This window comes from Lissotriton helveticus, chromosome 6 (assembly GCF_964261635.1).
Source record: "Lissotriton helveticus chromosome 6, aLisHel1.1, whole genome shotgun sequence".
Taxonomy (NCBI): domain Eukaryota; kingdom Metazoa; phylum Chordata; class Amphibia; order Caudata; family Salamandridae; genus Lissotriton; species Lissotriton helveticus.
The window spans coordinates 1,732,275,084-1,732,287,031 of NC_136067.1; the positions used below are offsets into that span (position 1 = coordinate 1,732,275,084).

At 39.2% G+C, this 11,948-nt stretch overlaps 1 pseudogene; it reads left to right on the forward strand.

The window, feature by feature from the left end:
• The first annotated feature begins 9,617 nt into the window (after positions 1-9,617).
• Positions 9,618-10,116, forward strand: LOC144762849 (large ribosomal subunit protein eL21 pseudogene; annotated as a pseudogene).
• Positions 10,117-11,948: the final 1,832 nt, after the last annotated feature.

The following is an 11,948-nucleotide window of genomic DNA, read 5'->3' on the forward strand; positions in this document are numbered from 1 at the left end:
GTCGCTCATTTCCTTCAGATTCGGAAGATGAATGCGGGGCGGCAGCCATTTCAGCAAAGTCTTCCGAAGGATGTTGAACGTTGTTCTCTTTTGAGAGTACAAAAGATAGTGAGGGAAGTGGGTGGAGTCCTCCGTGTAAATTGCAGAATAGAAACTACTAAGAACCAATTGGAAGTGTTGTTTTCGAGTCACATGACTTCACATGCGCGTCTCGGGACATGTAGGCGGTGACAGTATCTGGTCACGTACACCATTTGGAAGTAGCGGTCTAATTCAGCGAAGTTTCAAAACGTGAAAAGGAGTAAATCCAAACACATCCGGATTTAATATATCTTCTGAGCTCCATTCAAGCATACAATTGTTAAAGTATAAAACCTTTTTTTTTTTTTTTTAAATACCAAGGTGTGTACATTCGGTCACGCACGAAAGTTTAAAAAGACATTCGGCTCCATTTAATGAAAATTTTCATAATAATAAAAAAGAAGCCTAGGTTTAGTGTCTTTGACGTAGTATAAGTTCTTTGATGGGTCTATGAAGAAATGTAATAAGTTGCAATTGCAAAGTTTTCACGAAATATATAGGTGGGTGCGCGCACACGGTCGCGCACGAACGAAAGCCAAAAAAGCGGAGATAAACCCCCTTTATAATATGCTCCTGGAGCTCTTTTTGGTAGAATGAGTTAGTTCTGAAAATAATTTTTATTTTATTTTTTTTTTAAAACAAGTGTTATGTTGTTTTAGATTTTTTAAACTTGCAACAACATTTTCATGTGTGACACAGGATCAAAATGAAATGAAGAAATGTATCTTTTCTCGGGGCATTTATGACTCTCAATTTTTAGTTTAGTAAGAATGAGGCTCTGCTCTCCGTACAGTAGAATTTCTCCACACTCGTTGCATTTCATGTGCACCTTTGCAAGATATGGTCTCAAGTCCATCACAGCACTCGATGGAGATACAGGTCGTCCACCAGAAGATGTGCTGGCCACCTCTGATGGTAATAGCGTGGCCAGGGCTCTTGTCGATGCCTTTGCAAATTCCACAGGGTGCACTTGTTTGACATGCCGCACCATGGTATGTATGGAAAAGGAATATTTTTTTCTTGGATTTCCTCTTGAGAGAACCGAATTGCATATCGTACAGGTAACTTTTGGCGCATTCACTTTCTTTTGTTCTTCAGGATAAGTGAAAAATGGCCAAATAAAAGATTCCTTTTTTCTTTTTAAAGGTAGTCGCTCATTTCCTTCAGATTCGGAAGATGAATGCGGGGCGGCAGCCATTTCAGCAAAGTCTTCCGAAGGGTGTTGAACGTCGTTCTCTTTTGAGAGTAGAAAAGATAGTGAGACAAGTGGGTGGAGTGCTCCGTGTAAATTGCATAATAGAAACTACTAAGAACCAATTGGAAGTGTTGTTTTCAAGTCACATGACTTCACATGCGCGTCTCAGGACGTGTACGCGGTGATAGTATCTGGTCACGTACGCCATTTGGAAGTAGCGGTCTAATTCAGCAAAGTTTCAAAACGTGAAAAGGAGTAAATCCAAACATATCCGGATTTAATATATCTTCTGAGCTCGATTCAAGCATACAATTGTTAAAGTATAAAACCTTTTATATATTTTTTTAAAATACCAAGGTGTGTACATTCGGTCACACACGAAAGTTTAAAAAGACATTCGGCTCCATTTAATGAAAATTTTCATAATATTAAAAAAGAAGCCTAGGTTTAGTCTCTTTGACGTAGTATAAGTTCTTTGATGGGTCTATGAAGAAATTCAATAGGTTCAGATTGCAAAGTTTTCACGAAATATATAGGCGGGTGCGCGCAGTCGGTCGCGCACGAAAGCCTGGAAATGCGCTATCCATTTTATTGTGAACTGTTGCTGAGAGTGCGCACACCGGGTCGTGCACGAAAGTTTAGAAAGGCTATTTTTATTTACAGGCAAATTTTAATGCGTTGAAAAAAAGGCAAGGTACAGACTTTCTAATTCTGTATCGCTTTACAAGGAGTCTCTATGCAACTTGAACAGTGAAGAAAACGGCTTGTTTCCGAAAGAAATATTGCCAGAACTTTATTGACAAAAGTATAGGTTGTATACACGAGATATTTCTGAATTAGCATTTTAAAAACCAATGAAATTACATGAAAAAACCATAGGTTTTACACACGTTATAGTTAGGAAGTAGCATTTACAAAACCTATGAAATTCACTGAAAAAACCATAGGTTTGACACCAGTTATAGTTAGCTGGAAATTTTACTGATATAAAACCAATGAAATTCCACGTTATAGTTAGTTGGACTCACTATAACTTGCGCGTGTAATGCACTGCTGATGACGTCACATATTACATCACTCATGACATCACTGATGACACCATCCTTGTGACACAGTGACAGACCTCCTTTCACTGTAATCTAACCCTTGAAACACATATTCAAAAATAGAAACTAAAATTTTCAAAAAAATGGAGATACCCATACCAGTTACAACAACCAATTCAATAATTCCACCATCTATATACACATGCACTAATTCACCAACAGTTCTATATAGTCACTCATACATATATTCACTAATCATATGTAGTGATACACCTACACATCCTGTTACATACTGACAATCATCCAAAAGTTATTCACACACATACTCACACATGCAAATAAACTATTGAACATCCATTTATTTGCATAAACAGCTATACACACACTACCACTTTACTTCTAAGGAAACTTACACATACTTACACTCATAAAAAATCACTTATAGAAACACATACTAATTTAAACAGGAACTCTTACAATCCCTCACTCTCACATATAGTCACTTATATACATCAATATTCACATATACTACATTAAAACATATGTAGTTACTGATAAAGACACTAATAAGACAGTCATTCACTCACTAATACAGACATATACACACTAATCCACCCATACAGTCCTTCACATATGCTGTCTTCAAAACACATACAAACAGAGACTCAGTCATTCTTGCATCTATGTACTAAGTAATACCTCCACCAAACCATGCAAACACTCATACTGATACTAAGAAAAACATCTAATAACCTATATACATACACATGTACCTACTCATCAACCCATGCAGCCACTTATACACAAAGTGAAACACTAATACATATATTTAAATATTTAAGCATTATTCAGTAATATATGTATTCACTAAGATATTCAATAATATATACATATATAACACATATTTATTTTTCAGAAAGACACACATTCACTGGATGGTGTCATCAGTGATGTCATGAGTGATGTAATATGTGACGTCATCAGCAGTGCATTACATGCGCTAGTTATAGTGAGTCCAACTAACTATAACGTGGAATTTCATTGGTTTTATATCAGTAAAATTTCCAGCTAACTATAACTGGTGTCAAACCTATGGTTTTTTCAGTGAATTTCATAGGTTTTGTAAATGCTACTTCCTAACTATAACGTGTGTAAAACCTATGGTTTTTTCAGTGAATATATATATATATATAAAAAACGGAAGCCACCGCCGCCGCTCCTACTTTTCCTGGGTGCTCACTCTTGCGGTAGTGAGCCACATTCCATGCAACAACAAGGTACGCCCTCCTAGTACCCAAACAGAAAGCCCCTCACAGGAGCAGTTTTATCAAAATGCTTTATTGTGCAGACCTCACTGCACTGATAGACGTCTTTTGCCATGGTATGTACACATTCACTGAAAATACCAAAAGTTACAGGGACGTTATAGTTAGGCTGATATTTCACTTTTACAAAACCAGAGAAGTTCAGCAGTTATAGTTAGATGAGCTAACTATAACTCACGCACCCACCATGTACTTCTTAGGACCTCACATATTACATCACATCTCACATGACATCACTGATGACTGTGAGTGTCTTTAAAAGGTTTATGAGAGTTAAATACATATAACAAAGTGTTTTGCTAAATCAGTCGGTGTATGAGTGCCTGTATGCATGATTTAGTGGGTACATGACTGCCTGTACAAATGAGTGATTAGATGTCTCAGTGAATGAGTAGGTGAGTGACTGGTTGTGTGAATGTTTGTAGTAGTCTGTCAGTTGGTGTCTAAGTGGTTTTATGGGTGTGGGAAAGGGCATGTGAGTGTATAAATGGGTGATTTATTGATTATCTAAGTACCTCCATGAGTGTCTGAGAGTCTGTGTGGGTGGGTGAGAGAGAGTGTGTGGTAGTTTGCATGCCTGAATGGATGAGTAAGTGGGTGAATCAGTCGCTTTATGGGATAGTGAGTATATGTAGTAGGGGCTGTATGGGTGAGTGAGTGTGTGTATGGCTGATTGGGTAAGTAAGCGCTGTGTCAGTGATATATGGGTGAGTATCAGAGTATATGAAAGGCAGTAAAGGTGAGTGTTGGAGTACATGAGTGACTGTATATGTTAGTGTATGCTTGTGTCAGTGACTGTATAGGTGAGTGAGTTCATGTTAATATCTGTATGAGTAAATACGTGGGTTCGTGTGTGTTTCTGTATAGGTGAGTAAGTGGCTGTGTGACTGACTCTATAGGTGAGTGAATAAGTGTGTCAGTAGCTCTATGGGTGACTGACTCAGTGAGTGAGTGGCTGTCTGAGTGTATGAGTGGATATATTGGTGGTTGTATTAGAGAGTTAGTTGGTGTATAAGTGCCTGCATCGGTGATTGAGTGGGTGTGTGTGTAGACCTATGAATCAGTGGGGGTGTGTGTAAGTACTGGAATGGGTGTGCCAATGGTTTTGAAAACGGTAGTGTGGAAGTTTAAGTGAGTGTATGAAAAGTTATATTGGGGTATGAGTAGGTCCATTGGAGATTCTGTGGATAATGTCATTTGAGATATTTTCAGTGATGTCACTGACCATGTTTTAAGTTATGTAATATGTGAGGTCATAAGCAGTGCATTGCAGGGGCTTTGTACAACGGAAATGTCAGCATAATATAACGTCCCGCTAACCTTTGGTTTTTTCAGTACATTTCTAAGGTATTTTTAATTCTATTTCCTAACTTTAACTTCCCTGTATCCTTTTGATTTGTGAATTTCTAATGTTTTTTTAAATGTTAATTCCTATCTATACATTTTTTTAATTCTCTTTGTTACTATAAAATCCCTGTAACATTTAGTTTTTTAAGTGAATTTGAAGGTTTTTTTAAAGAATAATTCCTAACTATGACGACCCTGTGGCATTTGGATTTTTCAGTAAACTTCTTAGGGTTTTTTTTAATTCTACTTTTTTATCTATAATGTCTCTGCAACCTATAGTTTTTTTATCAATCAATTTCCAACATTTTGAAAAATCAATTTTGTCACTATAACACCTATTTAATTGTTACTTAGTCTGAGCAAATTCAAACTATTTGTCAATTTAAGGAGTAGTTGTTTAATGATCTTCTGTTTCAAATGATCTGTCTATAGTGTGTTTGAGTAATAAAAAACAACTTTTAATTACAATTTTTCAGTATTTGCTGCGATTCCATAGATGGCAGTAACATTGTTATTCATGGGTACCGCGTGTTTTACAGAAACTGTAAAACACATATATACAACTATTATAATAGATGTTTGATACTAGTTGTTTACTGCTCTCTTCTTTAAAAGTGTCTGTATATTGTAATATTTTACGAAATCACTTTTCCTTAGCATTTCCCATTTTTTCTACGACATAGGAATTCACTGTTACATCCGTAACTGTGTAAAAAGCATCTTTTTCAACAAGTCTGAAACATATATAAAGAGATATTGTGAACAAGTTTTAGCATAGTTGTTCACTATTATAGCATTGAAAGTTCTGTTTTTGTTTTAATTTTTAAAGAAAATAACATTAAACTCTTGAATTTCCACTTTCGCGTGAAACTGCGAATATTAGGATAACCGCAATTATGTTGATCACCTCGAATATCACATAACTGAGCAAGCAAGGAATATCATTGGAAAATATAATTTTTAGCAAAATTAATTGGACATTCACACCACTCCTCCTTCTTTAATCTTATTTGCCAGAACATTATTTTAGCAGGTAGTTGATTTTGCCTGGACACATTTTTGGGACTTTTTTGTACTAGAAATGGCAACAGAAAAAAGAGATGTGGATCAGGTACAACAACAGCAGGAGCAGAATGTTGAGGAGGTCAACACAGAAGATGTTGACGTTGAGAATCATAAACTGTTTCAAAAGTAGTGCACTGCACAATCTGTCAGAAGACCCTCTCTAGAGCGACAAATACAAAATATTCATGTGGGAAGATGTCCATGTTGTATCATCTTAAAACCTATGATGGAAAATGTCTGCATCCGGCTATCAAGCAGAGAGAAGCTGGAGGGCAATCTACAACAGTTGCAGCAGCAGCAGTTCCCAACCAGAAAGGCCCTTCAGAGGTCCAGACTACTTCTACAGATGTGGCTCCAGAGTTTTTGAGAATGGCCACATATTGTGTGTACTGTGGTGTTTTTAAAAGTGCTAGTGAGCAGTGTTTTGCAGCTATTTGCAATGCAGTGCAAAATCATACATGCTAATATTTTCTCCCTTTGCTTTTTCTGCACATTTTTCAGTGCACTTTTTTTGAGTTTCTCCTGTCCCAGTTGCGATTTTTGTTACCATAAAAAAGAACAACATGTTTTTAAACTATACAAATCCACAAAAATAAAACAGATTACTGTTGGAACCGCTCTTTACATTTAAAATAATATAAAGTATGCATGTATGTTTGAATGAGTGTATGACTGGTGTATGGATGATTGAATGACTACATGACTTGTGCATTAATCTTAGAATGAGTGGTGCCTGGGTAATTCTATGTGTGCATGGGTAGTACCTGGGTAATTGTATGACTGCATGGGTTGTACCTGGATGATTGGATGAGTGCATACAAAATTATTGGGTAGTTAGATGAGTGCGTGTGTAGCATCTGGGTGATTGTGTGAGTGCACGTGTAAGTTCTGGGTGATCGGATGAGTGCATGGGTAGTGCCTAGGTGACTGTATAAGTAGTGTCTGGGTGATTATATGAGTGCAAAGCTATTACCCAGATGACTCATTAAGAGCTTTGGCAGTGCCAAGGTGATTGCATGAGTGTATGGATAGTGTACTGTTGATTATATGACTGCATAGGTAGTGGGTGGGTGATTGCATGAGTGCATGGGTAGTGCCTGAGTGATTAAATGAGGGTATGGGTAGTGCCTTGGTATATGCATGAGTAGTACCTGGGTGATTGGATGAGTTCATCAATACTGCGTAAACTATTGTATGAGCACAAGTGCTGAGCCTGGATGATTGCATGACTCCAAGTGCAGTGCCTGGATCATTGGATGAGTGCTAGGGCATTGCTTGTGTGAATGGGTAAGTGCAAATGTAATGCCTGGGTGAATGCATGAGTGCAAATGTAGTGCCCGGGTACATAGATGAGTGCAAGTGTAGTGCCTAAGTGATTGCATGATTGCATACTTACTGCCTGAGTGAATGGATGAGTGCATGGGTATTGACTAGGTGAGTGTATGAGTGCAAGTAGAGTGCCTCAATAATTGGATGAGTGCTGTGCAAGTGCAGTACCTGGGTGAATTGCTAAATGTAGTGCTTGAGTGTAAAGATGAGTGCAAGTGCAGTGACTCAGTGAATGCCTGATTGATTGTATGAGTACAAATGCAGTGCCTGGATGATTGCATGAGTGCAAGGACAGAGCCTGAATGAATGAATGAGTACATGCTTATATAGCGCATGGCTACCCGGAGGCATCCCAGTGCTTTAAACCCAGAAAGTACAACACCACTCAGTGAAACAAGAAGGTCTTCAACCGTTTCCCAAAGGCAAGAGGGTTTGATTCAAGCCAAATGTTCTCAGGGAGTTGATTCCAAAATTTAGCTGCATGGAAAGCGAACCGTCAGCCACCCTTACGTGACCGCTTAATCCTCTGGACTAACAGAAAATTTAGATGGTTAGAACTTAGAGCTCTGAGAGATGGGTTGTCGCAGAACAGGGGGCGCAGGATGACTGGGCCAATATTAGTTATTGACTTGTGGGCCATACACATGGCTTTAAAACAGACCCTTTCCTGTACCGGCAACCAATGTAGAGATCGCAGAGCAGCCTTCGTGGAACTGTGTCTAGACACCTCCATGAGTAGACGGGCTGCTCAGTTCTGGACGGATTGTAATATTTTAATTGTCCCTAAGGGTGCACCCAGATAGACCGCTTTCGGATAGTCCTGTCGGGAGATAATAAGGGCTGGACCAGCAGGCGCCTAGCCTCAAATTAGAGAAGGGTCAGAACCTTCCTTAAAAGCCTGAACCGACCCCCAGGCTCTTAATTTGGGTCTTCGGGATAGGAGGGGGACCAAGAGACTTTGGCCACCAGGGATCGAGATTAATGGGGGCCTTGTAGCCTAGTAGCATAATTTTGTTTTTAGAACCGTTGAGCTTAAGGAAGGAGGAGTCCATCCATTCAAGAACCTTGGTAAGACAAGGGGACAACTTATTTATCCCAGAGTCCGCAACGTCCACCCTAGCATGGGAGACGACCAACTGTGTATCATCGGCGTAGGTGACCAACTGAATTCCCCAGGGAAGAAACACATCAGCCAATGGCCTCATGTAGATATTAAACATGGTATGGCTGAATGAATGAATGAATAAGTGCAAAAGTGATGCCTGGGTGAATGGATGAGTGCAAGTGCAGTGCTTGGGTTATTGGATGAGTGCATGAGCAATACCTGCATGAATAAAGGAGTACATGTGCAGTGCCTGGGTGATTTCATGACTGTAAAAGTAGTGCCTGAGTGAATGAATGAGTGTATGGGTAGGGCTAGGGTAATTGTATGAGTATACATTTGGTGCCTGGATCATTGGATAACTGCAAGTACAGTACCTGGGTTAATGGGTAAGTGTAGGCATAGTGCCTGGGTAAATGAACTAATACAAGTATAGTGCCTGGGTGATTAGATGAGTGCAAGTGCAATGCCTGGGTGAATGAATGAGTGCAAGTGCAGTGACTGGGTGATAACATAAACGTATGGGTAATGCCTGAGTGAATAGATGAGTACATGCCTACCGCTTGAGTGATGGGATGAGTGCCTAGGTAGTGGCTGGGTCATTGGATGAATGGAAGTGTAGTGCCTGGGTGATAGAGTGACCATATGCGTAATGATTCGATGAATCCATCAGTAGATTAGTGATTTGACTCATGTAATATATCCTGATCAGGAATCACCATGGAAAAAATATACACAGAGAAAAATGTATTAGGATTTCATTTTGAACATTAGGCAACCAACACACAATATTTTTTCTCCAAAACTTGAATTCAACATAGTCAAATGTTTTACTTTTTTTTTTACTGTTTCTGATTTCATACTTCTTCAAGTTCAACAATGGCCTGTATGAATCATCTCATCATCAAATAGTCACTGGATTGTAAAAAAACAAGGGTACACAGTAGATCATTACAGAAATGTCATAGTGTGCATTCCCCTCATTACAAGTCTGTTAATACTGACTTACTGACAGGTTACTATGTTAATGAAAGCAACTGTTACAAAAGGTCCAACAAATATGAAGCAGTCTTCATTTTTCAATATCCTTTTCCGTAAGATTTGCTATCTTCCAGTCAACTGCCAAAATGACGGGCACAAGAGGAAAAAAGCAAGGAACGCATTACATGTTCTCTAGACCATTTTGCAAACATGGTGTACCTCTGGCAACCTACTAGAGCATCTACAAGAAGGGGCAAATAGTGGACATCAAGGACATGGGAACAATTCAAAAGTGTATGCCACCACAAGTGTTACCATGGCAAAACTGGAAGGATATTCAACGTCACCCAACATGCTGTGGGCATTATTGTAAACAAACAAGTCAAGGGCAAAATTATTGCCAAGAGAATTAATGTGTGCATTGAGCATATCAAAAATTCAAAAAGCAGAGACCGCTTCCTGAAGCGTGTCAAAGAGAATGAGAGAAGGAGGGCAGAGGCTTAGGCAAAAGGCTTGTGGGTTGAAATGAAATGCCAGCCTAAAGCACCAAGAGCAGTGCACTTCGATAGTACAGTGGGCAAGGAACCCGAACTGTTGGAGCCAATTCTCTATGAGTTCATAATGCAAATTTGGATTTACGAATAAAAGCAAATATTTTGCACAAAAAAAATTTCCTTTTCTAAACATCAACCCTGTTAACCCAAATGATGTCGAAACACAGTACTATGTAGCAGTTGCTGTAGCAGAAACAAAAGGTTTTTTTTTGTAGTGGTGAGGAGACTTCTCAGATGAAACTTAAGGCCACTGGTATTATAGTACCGACATTTAGTTTGTATCTGTAGTAACAGAATGTAGTCCTCAAATATTTTCTAAATTCCTTTTCTACTGATAAAAAGAGTCTTTCATTTCTAACAGCTTGCTGTAGAAAATACCCCGGATAGGCAAGTAATGTCTCAGATACATATAACCCATATATATGTCAACACAATACCACATTTTCTAATTCTATAGTCTCCTTAGAACTTCGGTTCTAGAAATAGCAGATATGAGTTTGGTAGCTTTTTTAATAGTCTTGATTTGAATGTCATTTGAATGTGCACTCTGCCCATCTGTTTGACATCTTAAATATATTTTATACTGTCTAGAGGTTACATTAACTCCTTCATGAAATATGATTGCTATAGTTGTGAATGTTTTTTTTTATGGAAATTTGTCCAGCTATAAAGTTTGTAACTTCAGTTTCTAATTTAGTACCATCCAGTCTGGAATGTTGTGTCATGACTATGACTTATTTTCCATACCTCTGTAGTAACAACGTAGACCTAAGTTCTGATCTGCAATTCTGACAGGTCATATCTTGAAGGGCATTTTTGGTGAAATTCTCAAAGGCCACATCTTTACAATCTGATAACCTCAAGTTGAGTAATTGTTCTGAATTGATTTCAGTGCTGGACGTTGTGAGAAGTTGGCCTGGTATATGATGCTCACTAATTCTAGTGATCACCTTGTACCATGCCAAGCAGCCCTTATGATGATTGGTTGTAAGTCAACCTTATAGACCAGCTATCCTAGTAGCCTGGACAAAGCAGTCTTAGGCTAAACTCTGTAAAGGTATGTGAAGCAAGCTGTTTTACCATACACAATCCCCTTGAATACCAAATGAAAGGACACCGTACAGATATATATTGAAAATATATATATATTTATTTACTACAAATATCCCCTATACTCTTTATGAGCACAGAAGCAAATGCGTTAAAACAAAACACAGTTTAAATACACAAAAGTTGCACAATATGGATGAGCCCTAGGGGCCACTTAAACCATATACTAAAATAGTGGTATAAGAACCATCAATCTGAAAGGAAATAGGCCTAGGGCCTGGGGAATCACTGGAGCTGTTCGGGACTAACAGTGAAGAAGTCGGGAAAGGCCCGCGGGACTCGGGTGCAGTGCTTAAAGTGCACGCATGCACCAATACAAAGTCAATGGTGCGTAAAAGTTACAAAGTTACTGCAAAAGGAGTCTTCCGACTGGACTAGGACTACCAAACTTTAGAGTTAGGCACTAGAAGGGTGTACCAGTGTAAGAACACCGGCGTTAGTAAGTTACCTCACCCACAGGAAGCGGGTGCATAGGTGCCAAAGTGTGTCGGGTTTCGTAACGCAGTCTGATGGTGCCTGAGGATGAAGATGCTGCAGGCGTCCAGGCGAGAAGTGTCCGGTGTGATCAAAGGGTGAATCGAAGATGTGAAGACCTGAAAGCAGAGGGGACAATGTTCAGAAGTCACTAGCCAGTGACTGGTGAGGAACCAGGATGGAACCAGGCGATGTCGGGTGCAAACAGGCGATGAGGTGCAGCTTGTCTCCGCAGCCATGTGGACACGAAGAGGTCAGGGATGTCCAGGAGTCGATCACCAACTGTCCCACGAAGGCTCTAGCTGGTGGCGGTGGCGGAAACTTGATTGGAGCAAACAG